This window comes from Hypomesus nipponensis, chromosome 24 (assembly GCF_054491055.1).
Source record: "Hypomesus nipponensis isolate SF chromosome 24, ASM5449105v1, whole genome shotgun sequence".
Lineage (NCBI taxonomy): Eukaryota > Metazoa > Chordata > Actinopteri > Osmeriformes > Osmeridae > Hypomesus > Hypomesus nipponensis.
The window spans coordinates 1275001-1282500 of record NC_140384.1 but is presented as its reverse complement, the minus strand read 5'-3'; the positions used below and the strand labels follow the sequence as shown (position 1 = coordinate 1282500).

Below are 7500 nucleotides of genomic sequence, written 5' to 3'. Positions count from 1 at the left end.
TCTCTCTCTCGTGTCAAAATGAAAACAGCTTCCAGCCCCTTTCATGAAGGACTACTTGTGCATATTGCAAGATGTCAGTTTCTAAGTGAATGAGCAAAAGAGCATACAGCACCTGGTATTCCCAGGCGGTCTCCCATCCAAGTACTAACCAGGCCCGACCCTGCTTAGCTTCCGAGATCAGACGTGATCGGGCGTTGCCAGGCTGGTATGGCCGTACGAAATAAGTTGACAACCATAGGCTACTTATCCATATACAGATTTAGCAATTGACAATGCAAGGTGGTCTCTCTCTCTCTATCTCTCGTGTCAAAATGAAAACAGCTTCCAGCCCCTTTCATGAAGGACTACTTGTGCATATTGCAAGATGTCAGTTTCTAAGTGAATGAGCAAAAGAGCATACAGCACCTGGTATTCCCAGGCGGTCTCCCATCCAAGTACTAACCAGGCCCGACCCTGCTTAGCTTCCGAGATCAGACGAGATCGGGCGTTGCCAGGCTGGTATGGCCGTACGAAATAAGTTGACAACCATAGGCTACTTATCCATATACAGATTTAGCAATTGACAATGCAAGGTGGTCTCTCTCTCTCTCTCTCTCTCTCGTGTCAAAATGAAAACAGCTTCCAGCCCCTTTCATGAAGGACTACTTGTGCTTATTGCAAGATGTCAGTTTCTAAGTGAATGAGCAAAAGAGCATACAGCACCTGGTATTCCCAGGCGGTCTCCCATCCAAGTACTAACCAGGCCCGACCCTGCTTAGCTTCCGAGATCAGACGTGATCGGGCGTTGCCAGGCTGGTATGGCCGTACGAAATAAGTTGACAACCATAGGCTACTTATCCATATACAGATTTAGCAATTGACAATGCAAGGTGGTCTCTCTCTCTCTCTCTCTCTCTCTCTCTCTCTCGTGTCAAAATGAAAACAGCTTCCAGCCCCTTTCATGAAGGACTACTTGTGCATATTGCAAGATGTCAGTTTCTAAGTGAATGAGCAAAAGAGCATACAGCACCTGGTATTCCCAGGCGGTCTCCCATCCAAGTACTAACCAGGCCCGACCCTGCTTAGCTTCCGAGATCAGACGAGATCGGGCGTTGCCAGGCTGGTATGGCCGTACGAAATAAGTTGACAACCATAGGCTACTTATCCATATACAGATTTAGCAATTGACAATGCAAGGTGGTCTCTCTCTCTCTCTCTCGTGTCAAAATGAAAACAGCTTCCAGCCCCTTTCATGAAGGACTACTTGTGCATATTGCAAGATTTCAGTTTCTAAGTGAATGAGCAAAAGAGCATACAGCACCTGGTATTCCCAGGCGGTCTCCCATCCAAGTACTAACCAGGCCCGACCCTGCTTAGCTTCCGAGATCAGACGAGATCGGGCGTTGCCAGGCTGGTATGGCCGTACGAAATAAGTTGACAACCATAGGCTACTTATCCATATACAGATTTAGCAATTGACAATGCAAGGTAGTCTCTCTCTCTCTCTCTCTCTCTCTCTCGTGTCAAAATGAAAACAGCTTCCAGCCCCTTTCATGAAGGACTACTTGTGCATATTGCAAGATGTCAGTTTCTAAGTGAATGAGCAAAAGAGCATACAGCACCTGGTATTCCCAGGCGGTCTCCCATCCAAGTACTAACCAGGCCCGACCCTGCTTAGCTTCCGAGATCAGACGTGATCGGGCGTTGCCAGGCTGGTATGGCCGTACGAAATAAGTTGACAACCATAGGCTACTTATCCATATACAGATTTAGCAATTGACAATGCAAGGTGGTCTCTCTCTCTCTCTCTCGTGTCAAAATGAAAACAGCTTCCAGCCCCTTTCATGAAGGACTACTTGTGCATATTGCAAGATGTCAGTTTCTAAGTGAATGAGCAAAAGAGCATACAGCACCTGGTATTCCCAGGCGGTCTCCCATCCAAGTACTAACCAGGCCCGACCCTGCTTAGCTTCCGAGATCAGACGTGATCGGGCGTTGCCAGGCTGGTATGGCCGTACGAAATAAGTTGACAACCATAGGCTACTTATCCATATACAGATTTAGCAATTGACAATGCAAGGTAGTCTCTCTCTCTCTCTCTCGTGTCAAAATGAAAACAGCTTCCAGCCCCTTTCATGAAGGACTACTTGTGCATATTGCAAGATGTCAGTTTCTAAGTGAATGAGCAAAAGAGCATACAGCACCTGGTATTCCCAGGCGGTCTCCCATCCAAGTACTAACCAGGCCCGACCCTGCTTAGCTTCCGAGATCAGACGAGATCGGGCGTTGCCAGGCTGGTATGGCCGTACGAAATAAGTTGACAACCATAGGCTACTTATCCATATACAGATTTATCAATTGACAATGCAAGGTGGTCTCTCTCTCTCTCTCTCGTGTCAAAATGAAAACAGCTTCCAGCCCCTTTCATGAAGGACTACTTGTGCATATTGCAAGATGTCAGTTTCTAAGTGAATGAGCAAAAGAGCATACAGCACCTGGTATTCCCAGGCGGTCTCCCATCCAAGTACTAACCAGGCCCGACCCTGCTTAGCTTCCGAGATCAGACGTGATCGGGTGTTGCCAGGCTGGTATGGCCGTACTAAATAAGTTGACAACCATAGGCTACTTATCCATATACAGATTTAGCAATTGACAATGCAAGGTGGTCTCTCTCTCTCTCTCTCTCTCTCTCTCTCTCGTGTCAAAATGAAAACAGCTTCCAGCCCCTTTCATGAAGGACTACTTGTGCATATTGCAAGATGTCAGTTTCTTAGTGAATGAGCAAAAGAGCATACAGCACCTGGTATTCCCAGGCGGTCTCCCATCCAAGTACTAACCAGGCCCGACCCTGCTTAGCTTCCGAGATCAGACGAGATCGGGCGTTGCCAGGCTGGTATGGCCGTACGAAATAAGTTGACAACCATAGGCTACTTATCCATATACAGATTTAGCAATTGACAATGCAAGGTAGTCTCTCTCTCTCGTGTCAAAATGAAAACAGCTTCCAGCCCCTTTCATGAAGGACTACTTGTGCATATTGCAAGATGTCAGTTTCTAAGTGAATGAGCAAAAGAGCATACAGCACCTGGTATTCCCAGGCGGTCTCCCATCCAAGTACTAACCAGGCCCGACCCTGCTTAGCTTCCGAGATCAGACGAGATCGGGCGTTGCCAGGCTGGTATGGCCGTACGAAATAAGTTGACAACCATAGGCTACTTATCCATATACAGATTTAGCAATTGACAATGCAAGGTGGTCTCTCTCTCTCTCTCTCTCTCTCTCGTGTCAAAATGAAAACAGCTTCCAGCCCCTTTCATGAAGGACTACTTGTGCATATTGCAAGATTTCAGTTTCTAAGTGAATGAGCAAAAGAGCATACAGCACCTGGTATTCCCAGGCGGTCTCCCATCCAAGTACTAACCAGGCCCGACCCTGCTTAGCTTCCGAGATCAGACGAGATCAGGCGTTGCCAGGCTGGTATGGCCGTACGAAATAAGTTGACAACCATAGGCTACTTATCCATATACAGATTTAGCAATTGACAATGCAAGGTAGTCTCTCTCTCTCTCTCTCTCTCTCTCTCGTGTCAAAATGAAAACAGCTTCCAGCCCCTTTCATGAAGGACTACTTGTGCATATTGCAAGATGTCAGTTTCTAAGTGAATGAGCAAAAGAGCATACAGCACCTGGTATTCCCAGGCGGTCTCCCATCCAAGTACTAACCAGGCCCGACCCTGCTTAGCTTCCGAGATCAGACGAGATCGGGCGTTGCCAGGCTGGTATGGCCGTACGAAATAAGTTGACAACCATAGGCTACTTATCCATATACAGATTTAGCAATTGACAATGCAAGGTAGTCTCTCTCTCTCTCTCTCTCTCTCTCTCGTGTCAAAATGAAAACAGCTTCCAGCCCCTTTCATGAAGGACTACTTGTGCATATTGCAAGATTTCAGTTTCTAAGTGAATGAGCAAAAGAGCATACAGCACCTGGTATTCCCAGGCGGTCTCCCATCCAAGTACTAACCAGGCCCAACCCTGCTTAGCTTCCGAGATCAGACGAGATCGGGCGTTGCCAGGCTGGTATGGCCGTACGAAATAAGTTGACAACCATAGGCTACTTATCCATATACAGATTTAGCAATTGACAATGCAAGGTGGTCTCTCTCTCTCTCTCGTGTCAAAATGAAAACAGCTTCCAGCCCCTTTCATGAAGGACTACTTGTGCATATTGCAAGATTTCAGTTTCTAAGTGAATGAGCAAAAGAGCATACAGCACCTGGTATTCCCAGGCGGTCTCCCATCCAAGTACTAACCAGGCCCGACCCTGCTTAGCTTCCGAGATCAGACGAGATCGGGCGTTGCCAGGCTGGTATGGCCGTACGAAATAAGTTGACAACCATAGGCTACTTATCCATATACAGATTTAGCAATTGACAATGCAAGGTAGTCTCTCTCTCTCTCTCTCTCTCTCTCTCGTGTCAAAATGAAAACAGCTTCCAGCCCCTTTCATGAAGGACTACTTGTGCATATTGCAAGATTTCAGTTTCTAAGTGAATGAGCATACAGCACCTGGTATTCCCAGGCGGTCTCCCATCCAAGTACTAACCAGGCCCGACCCTGCTTAGCTTCCGAGATCAGACGAGATCGGGCGTTGCCAGGCTGGTATGGCCGTACGAAATAAGTTGACAACCATAGGCTACTTATCCATATACAGATTTAGCAATTGACAATGCAAGGTGGTCTCTCTCTCTCTCTCTCTCTCTCTCTCTCTCTCTCTCTCTCGTGTCAAAATGAAAACAGTTTCCAGCCCCTTTCATGAAGGACTACTTGTGCATATTGCAAGATGTCAGTTTCTAAGTGAATGAGCAAAAGAGCATACAGCACCTGGTATTCCCAGGCGGTCTCCCATCCAAGTACTAACCAGGCCCGACCCTGCTTAGCTTCCGAGATCAGACGAGATCGGGCGTTGCCAGGCTGGTATGGCCGTACGAAATAAGTTGACAACCATAGGCTACTTATCCATATACAGATTTAGCAATTGACAATGCAAGGTGGTCTCTCTCTCTCTCTCTCTCGTGTCAAAATGAAAACAGCTTCCAGCCCCTTTCATGAAGGACTACTTGTGCATATTGCAAGATTTCAGTTTCTAAGTGAATGAGCAAAAGAGCATACAGCACCTGGTATTCCCAGGCGGTCTCCCATCCAAGTACTAACCAGGCCCGACCCTGCTTAGCTTCCGAGATCAGACGAGATCGGGCGTTGCCAGGCTGGTATGGCCGTACGAAATAAGTTGACAACCATAGGCTACTTATCCATATACAGATTTAGCAATTGACAATGCAAGGTAGTCTCTCTCTCTCTCTCTCTCTCTCTCTCGTGTCAAAATGAAAACAGCTTCCAGCCCCTTTCATGAAGGACTACTTGTGCATATTGCAAGATGTCAGTTTCTAAGTGAATGAGCAAAAGAGCATACAGCACCTGGTATTCCCAGGCGGTCTCCCATCCAAGTACTAACCAGGCCCGACCCTGCTTAGCTTCCGAGATCAGACGAGATCGGGCGTTGCCAGGCTGGTATGGCCGTACGAAATAAGTTGACAACCATAGGCTACTTATCCATATACAGATTTAGCAATTGACAATGCAAGGTGGTCTCTCTCTCTCTCTCTCTCGTGTCAAAATGAAAACAGCTTCCAGCCCCTTTCATGAAGGACTACTTGTGCATATTGCAAGATTTCAGTTTCTAAGTGAATGAGCAAAAGAGCATACAGCACCTGGTATTCCCAGGCGGTCTCCCATCCAAGTACTAACCAGGCCCGACCCTGCTTAGCTTCCGAGATCAGACGAGATCGGGCGTTGCCAGGCTGGTATGGCCGTACGAAATAAGTTGACAACCATAGGCTACTTATCCATATACAGATTTAGCAATTGACAATGCAAGGTAGTCTCTCTCTCTCTCTCTCTCTCTCTCTCGTGTCAAAATGAAAACAGCTTCCAGCCCCTTTCATGAAGGACTACTTGTGCATATTGCAAGATGTCAGTTTCTAAGTGAATGAGCAAAAGAGCATACAGCACCTGGTATTCCCAGGCGGTCTCCCATCCAAGTACTAACCAGGCCCGACCCTGCTTAGCTTCCGAGATCAGACGAGATCGGGCGTTGCCAGGCTGGTATGGCCGTACGAAATAAGTTGACAACCATAGGCTACTTATCCATATACAGATTTAGCAATTGACAATGCAAGGTAGTCTCTCTCTCTCTCTCTCTCTCGTGTCAAAATGAAAACAGCTTCCAGCCCCTTTCATGAAGGACTACTTGTGCATATTGCAAGATGTCAGTTTCTAAGTGAATGAGCAAAAGAGCATACAGCACCTGGTATTCCCAGGCGGTCTCCCATCCAAGTACTAACCAGGCCCGACCCTGCTTAGCTTCCGAGATCAGACGAGATTGGGCGTGGCCAGGCTGGTATGGCCGTACGAAATAAGTTGACAACCATAGGCTACTTATCCATATACAGATTTAGCAATTGACAATGCAAGGTAGTCTCTCTCTCTCTCTCTCTCTCTCTCTCTCTCTCTCGTGTCAAAATGAAAACAGCTTCCAGCCCCTTTCATGAAGGACTACTTGTGCATATTGCAAGATTTCAGTTTCTAAGTGAATGAGCAAAAGAGCATACAGCACCTGGTATTCCCAGGCGGTCTCCCATCCAAGTACTAACCAGGCCCAACCCTGCTTAGCTTCCGAGATCAGAAGAGATCGGGCGTTGCCAGGCTGTTATGGCCGTACGAAATAAGTTGACAACCATAGGCTACTTATCCATATACAGATTTAGCAATTGACAATGCAAGGTGGTCTCTCTCTCTCTCTCCCTCTCGTGTCAAAATGAAAACAGCTTCCAGCCCCTTTCATGAAGGACTACTTGTGCATATTGCAAGATTTCAGTTTCTAAGTGAATGAGCATACAGCACCTGGTATTCCCAGGCGGTCTCCCATCCAAGTACTAACCAGGCCCGACCCTGCTTAGCTTCCGAGATCAGACGAGATCGGGCGTTGCCAGGCTGGTATGGCCGTACGAAATAAGTTGACAACCATAGGCTACTTATCCATATACAGATTTAGCAATTGACAATGCAAGGTGGTCTCTCTCTCTCTCTCTCTCTCTCTCGTGTCAAAATGAAAACAGTTTCCAGCCCCTTTCATGAAGGACTACTTGTGCATATTGCAAGATGTCAGTTTCTAAGTGAATGAGCAAAAGAGCATACAGCACCTGGTATTCCCAGGCGGTCTCCCATCCAAGTACTAACCAGGCCCGACCCTGCTTAGCTTCCGAGATCAGACGAGATCGGGCGTTGCCAGGCTGGTATGGCCGTACGAAATAAGTTGACAACCATAGGCTACTTATCCATATACAGATTTAGCAATTGACAATGCAAGGTAGTCTCTCTCTCTCTATCTCTCGTGTCAAAATGAAAACAGCTTCCAGCCCCTTTCATGAAGGACTACTTGTGCATATTGCAAGATGTCAGT

At 47.0% G+C, this 7500-nt stretch overlaps 23 non-coding genes and 2 pseudogenes across 23 annotated transcripts; all 25 read right to left on the bottom strand.

Moving 5' to 3' along the window:
* Positions 1-100: 100 nt before the first annotated feature.
* LOC146231372 (5S ribosomal RNA) lies at positions 101-219 on the bottom strand. Its single transcript, XR_014745071.1, has one exon. It is a non-coding gene; the product is annotated as a 5S ribosomal RNA (ribosomal RNA).
* Positions 220-393: 174 nt separating this feature from the next.
* LOC146231371 (5S ribosomal RNA) lies at positions 394-512 on the bottom strand. Its single transcript, XR_014744086.1, has one exon. It is a non-coding gene; the product is annotated as a 5S ribosomal RNA (ribosomal RNA).
* A 178-nt stretch (positions 513-690) lies between these two features.
* Positions 691-809, bottom strand: LOC146231370 (5S ribosomal RNA). Its single transcript, XR_014745070.1, has one exon. It is a non-coding gene; the product is annotated as a 5S ribosomal RNA (ribosomal RNA).
* A 188-nt stretch (positions 810-997) lies between these two features.
* LOC146231369 (5S ribosomal RNA) lies at positions 998-1116 on the bottom strand. Its single transcript, XR_014744085.1, has one exon. It is a non-coding gene; the product is annotated as a 5S ribosomal RNA (ribosomal RNA).
* A 172-nt stretch (positions 1117-1288) lies between these two features.
* LOC146231368 (5S ribosomal RNA) lies at positions 1289-1407 on the bottom strand. Its single transcript, XR_014744084.1, has one exon. It is a non-coding gene; the product is annotated as a 5S ribosomal RNA (ribosomal RNA).
* Positions 1408-1589: 182 nt separating this feature from the next.
* LOC146231367 (5S ribosomal RNA) lies at positions 1590-1708 on the bottom strand. The gene has a single exon (XR_014745069.1). It is a non-coding gene; the product is annotated as a 5S ribosomal RNA (ribosomal RNA).
* A 172-nt stretch (positions 1709-1880) lies between these two features.
* On the bottom strand, positions 1881-1999 carry LOC146231366 (5S ribosomal RNA). Its single transcript, XR_014745068.1, has one exon. It is a non-coding gene; the product is annotated as a 5S ribosomal RNA (ribosomal RNA).
* A 172-nt stretch (positions 2000-2171) lies between these two features.
* On the bottom strand, positions 2172-2290 carry LOC146231365 (5S ribosomal RNA). The gene has a single exon (XR_014744083.1). It is a non-coding gene; the product is annotated as a 5S ribosomal RNA (ribosomal RNA).
* Positions 2291-2462: 172 nt separating this feature from the next.
* LOC146231364 (5S ribosomal RNA) lies at positions 2463-2581 on the bottom strand. The gene has a single exon (XR_014745536.1). It is a non-coding gene; the product is annotated as a 5S ribosomal RNA (ribosomal RNA).
* Positions 2582-2767: 186 nt separating this feature from the next.
* On the bottom strand, positions 2768-2886 carry LOC146231363 (5S ribosomal RNA). Its single transcript, XR_014744082.1, has one exon. It is a non-coding gene; the product is annotated as a 5S ribosomal RNA (ribosomal RNA).
* Positions 2887-3052: 166 nt separating this feature from the next.
* Positions 3053-3171, bottom strand: LOC146231362 (5S ribosomal RNA). The gene has a single exon (XR_014744081.1). It is a non-coding gene; the product is annotated as a 5S ribosomal RNA (ribosomal RNA).
* Positions 3172-3351: 180 nt separating this feature from the next.
* LOC146231361 (5S ribosomal RNA) lies at positions 3352-3470 on the bottom strand. The gene has a single exon (XR_014745722.1). It is a non-coding gene; the product is annotated as a 5S ribosomal RNA (ribosomal RNA).
* Positions 3471-3652: 182 nt separating this feature from the next.
* On the bottom strand, positions 3653-3771 carry LOC146231360 (5S ribosomal RNA). Its single transcript, XR_014744080.1, has one exon. It is a non-coding gene; the product is annotated as a 5S ribosomal RNA (ribosomal RNA).
* A 182-nt stretch (positions 3772-3953) lies between these two features.
* Positions 3954-4072, bottom strand: LOC146231359 (5S ribosomal RNA). The gene has a single exon (XR_014743921.1). It is a non-coding gene; the product is annotated as a 5S ribosomal RNA (ribosomal RNA).
* A 170-nt stretch (positions 4073-4242) lies between these two features.
* On the bottom strand, positions 4243-4361 carry LOC146231358 (5S ribosomal RNA). Its single transcript, XR_014744079.1, has one exon. It is a non-coding gene; the product is annotated as a 5S ribosomal RNA (ribosomal RNA).
* Positions 4362-4535: 174 nt separating this feature from the next.
* On the bottom strand, positions 4536-4654 carry LOC146231357 (5S ribosomal RNA). Its single transcript, XR_014744077.1, has one exon. It is a non-coding gene; the product is annotated as a 5S ribosomal RNA (ribosomal RNA).
* Positions 4655-4850: 196 nt separating this feature from the next.
* LOC146231356 (5S ribosomal RNA) lies at positions 4851-4969 on the bottom strand. Its single transcript, XR_014744076.1, has one exon. It is a non-coding gene; the product is annotated as a 5S ribosomal RNA (ribosomal RNA).
* A 174-nt stretch (positions 4970-5143) lies between these two features.
* On the bottom strand, positions 5144-5262 carry LOC146231355 (5S ribosomal RNA). Its single transcript, XR_014744075.1, has one exon. It is a non-coding gene; the product is annotated as a 5S ribosomal RNA (ribosomal RNA).
* Positions 5263-5444: 182 nt separating this feature from the next.
* LOC146231354 (5S ribosomal RNA) lies at positions 5445-5563 on the bottom strand. The gene has a single exon (XR_014744074.1). It is a non-coding gene; the product is annotated as a 5S ribosomal RNA (ribosomal RNA).
* Positions 5564-5737: 174 nt separating this feature from the next.
* LOC146231353 (5S ribosomal RNA) lies at positions 5738-5856 on the bottom strand. The gene has a single exon (XR_014744073.1). It is a non-coding gene; the product is annotated as a 5S ribosomal RNA (ribosomal RNA).
* A 182-nt stretch (positions 5857-6038) lies between these two features.
* LOC146231352 (5S ribosomal RNA) lies at positions 6039-6157 on the bottom strand. The gene has a single exon (XR_014744072.1). It is a non-coding gene; the product is annotated as a 5S ribosomal RNA (ribosomal RNA).
* A 176-nt stretch (positions 6158-6333) lies between these two features.
* Positions 6334-6452, bottom strand: LOC146231351 (5S ribosomal RNA; annotated as a pseudogene).
* Positions 6453-6642: 190 nt separating this feature from the next.
* Positions 6643-6761, bottom strand: LOC146231350 (5S ribosomal RNA; annotated as a pseudogene).
* Positions 6762-6929: 168 nt separating this feature from the next.
* LOC146231349 (5S ribosomal RNA) lies at positions 6930-7048 on the bottom strand. The gene has a single exon (XR_014744071.1). It is a non-coding gene; the product is annotated as a 5S ribosomal RNA (ribosomal RNA).
* Positions 7049-7228: 180 nt separating this feature from the next.
* On the bottom strand, positions 7229-7347 carry LOC146231348 (5S ribosomal RNA). Its single transcript, XR_014744070.1, has one exon. It is a non-coding gene; the product is annotated as a 5S ribosomal RNA (ribosomal RNA).
* Between the last annotated feature and the right edge of the window lie 153 nt (positions 7348-7500).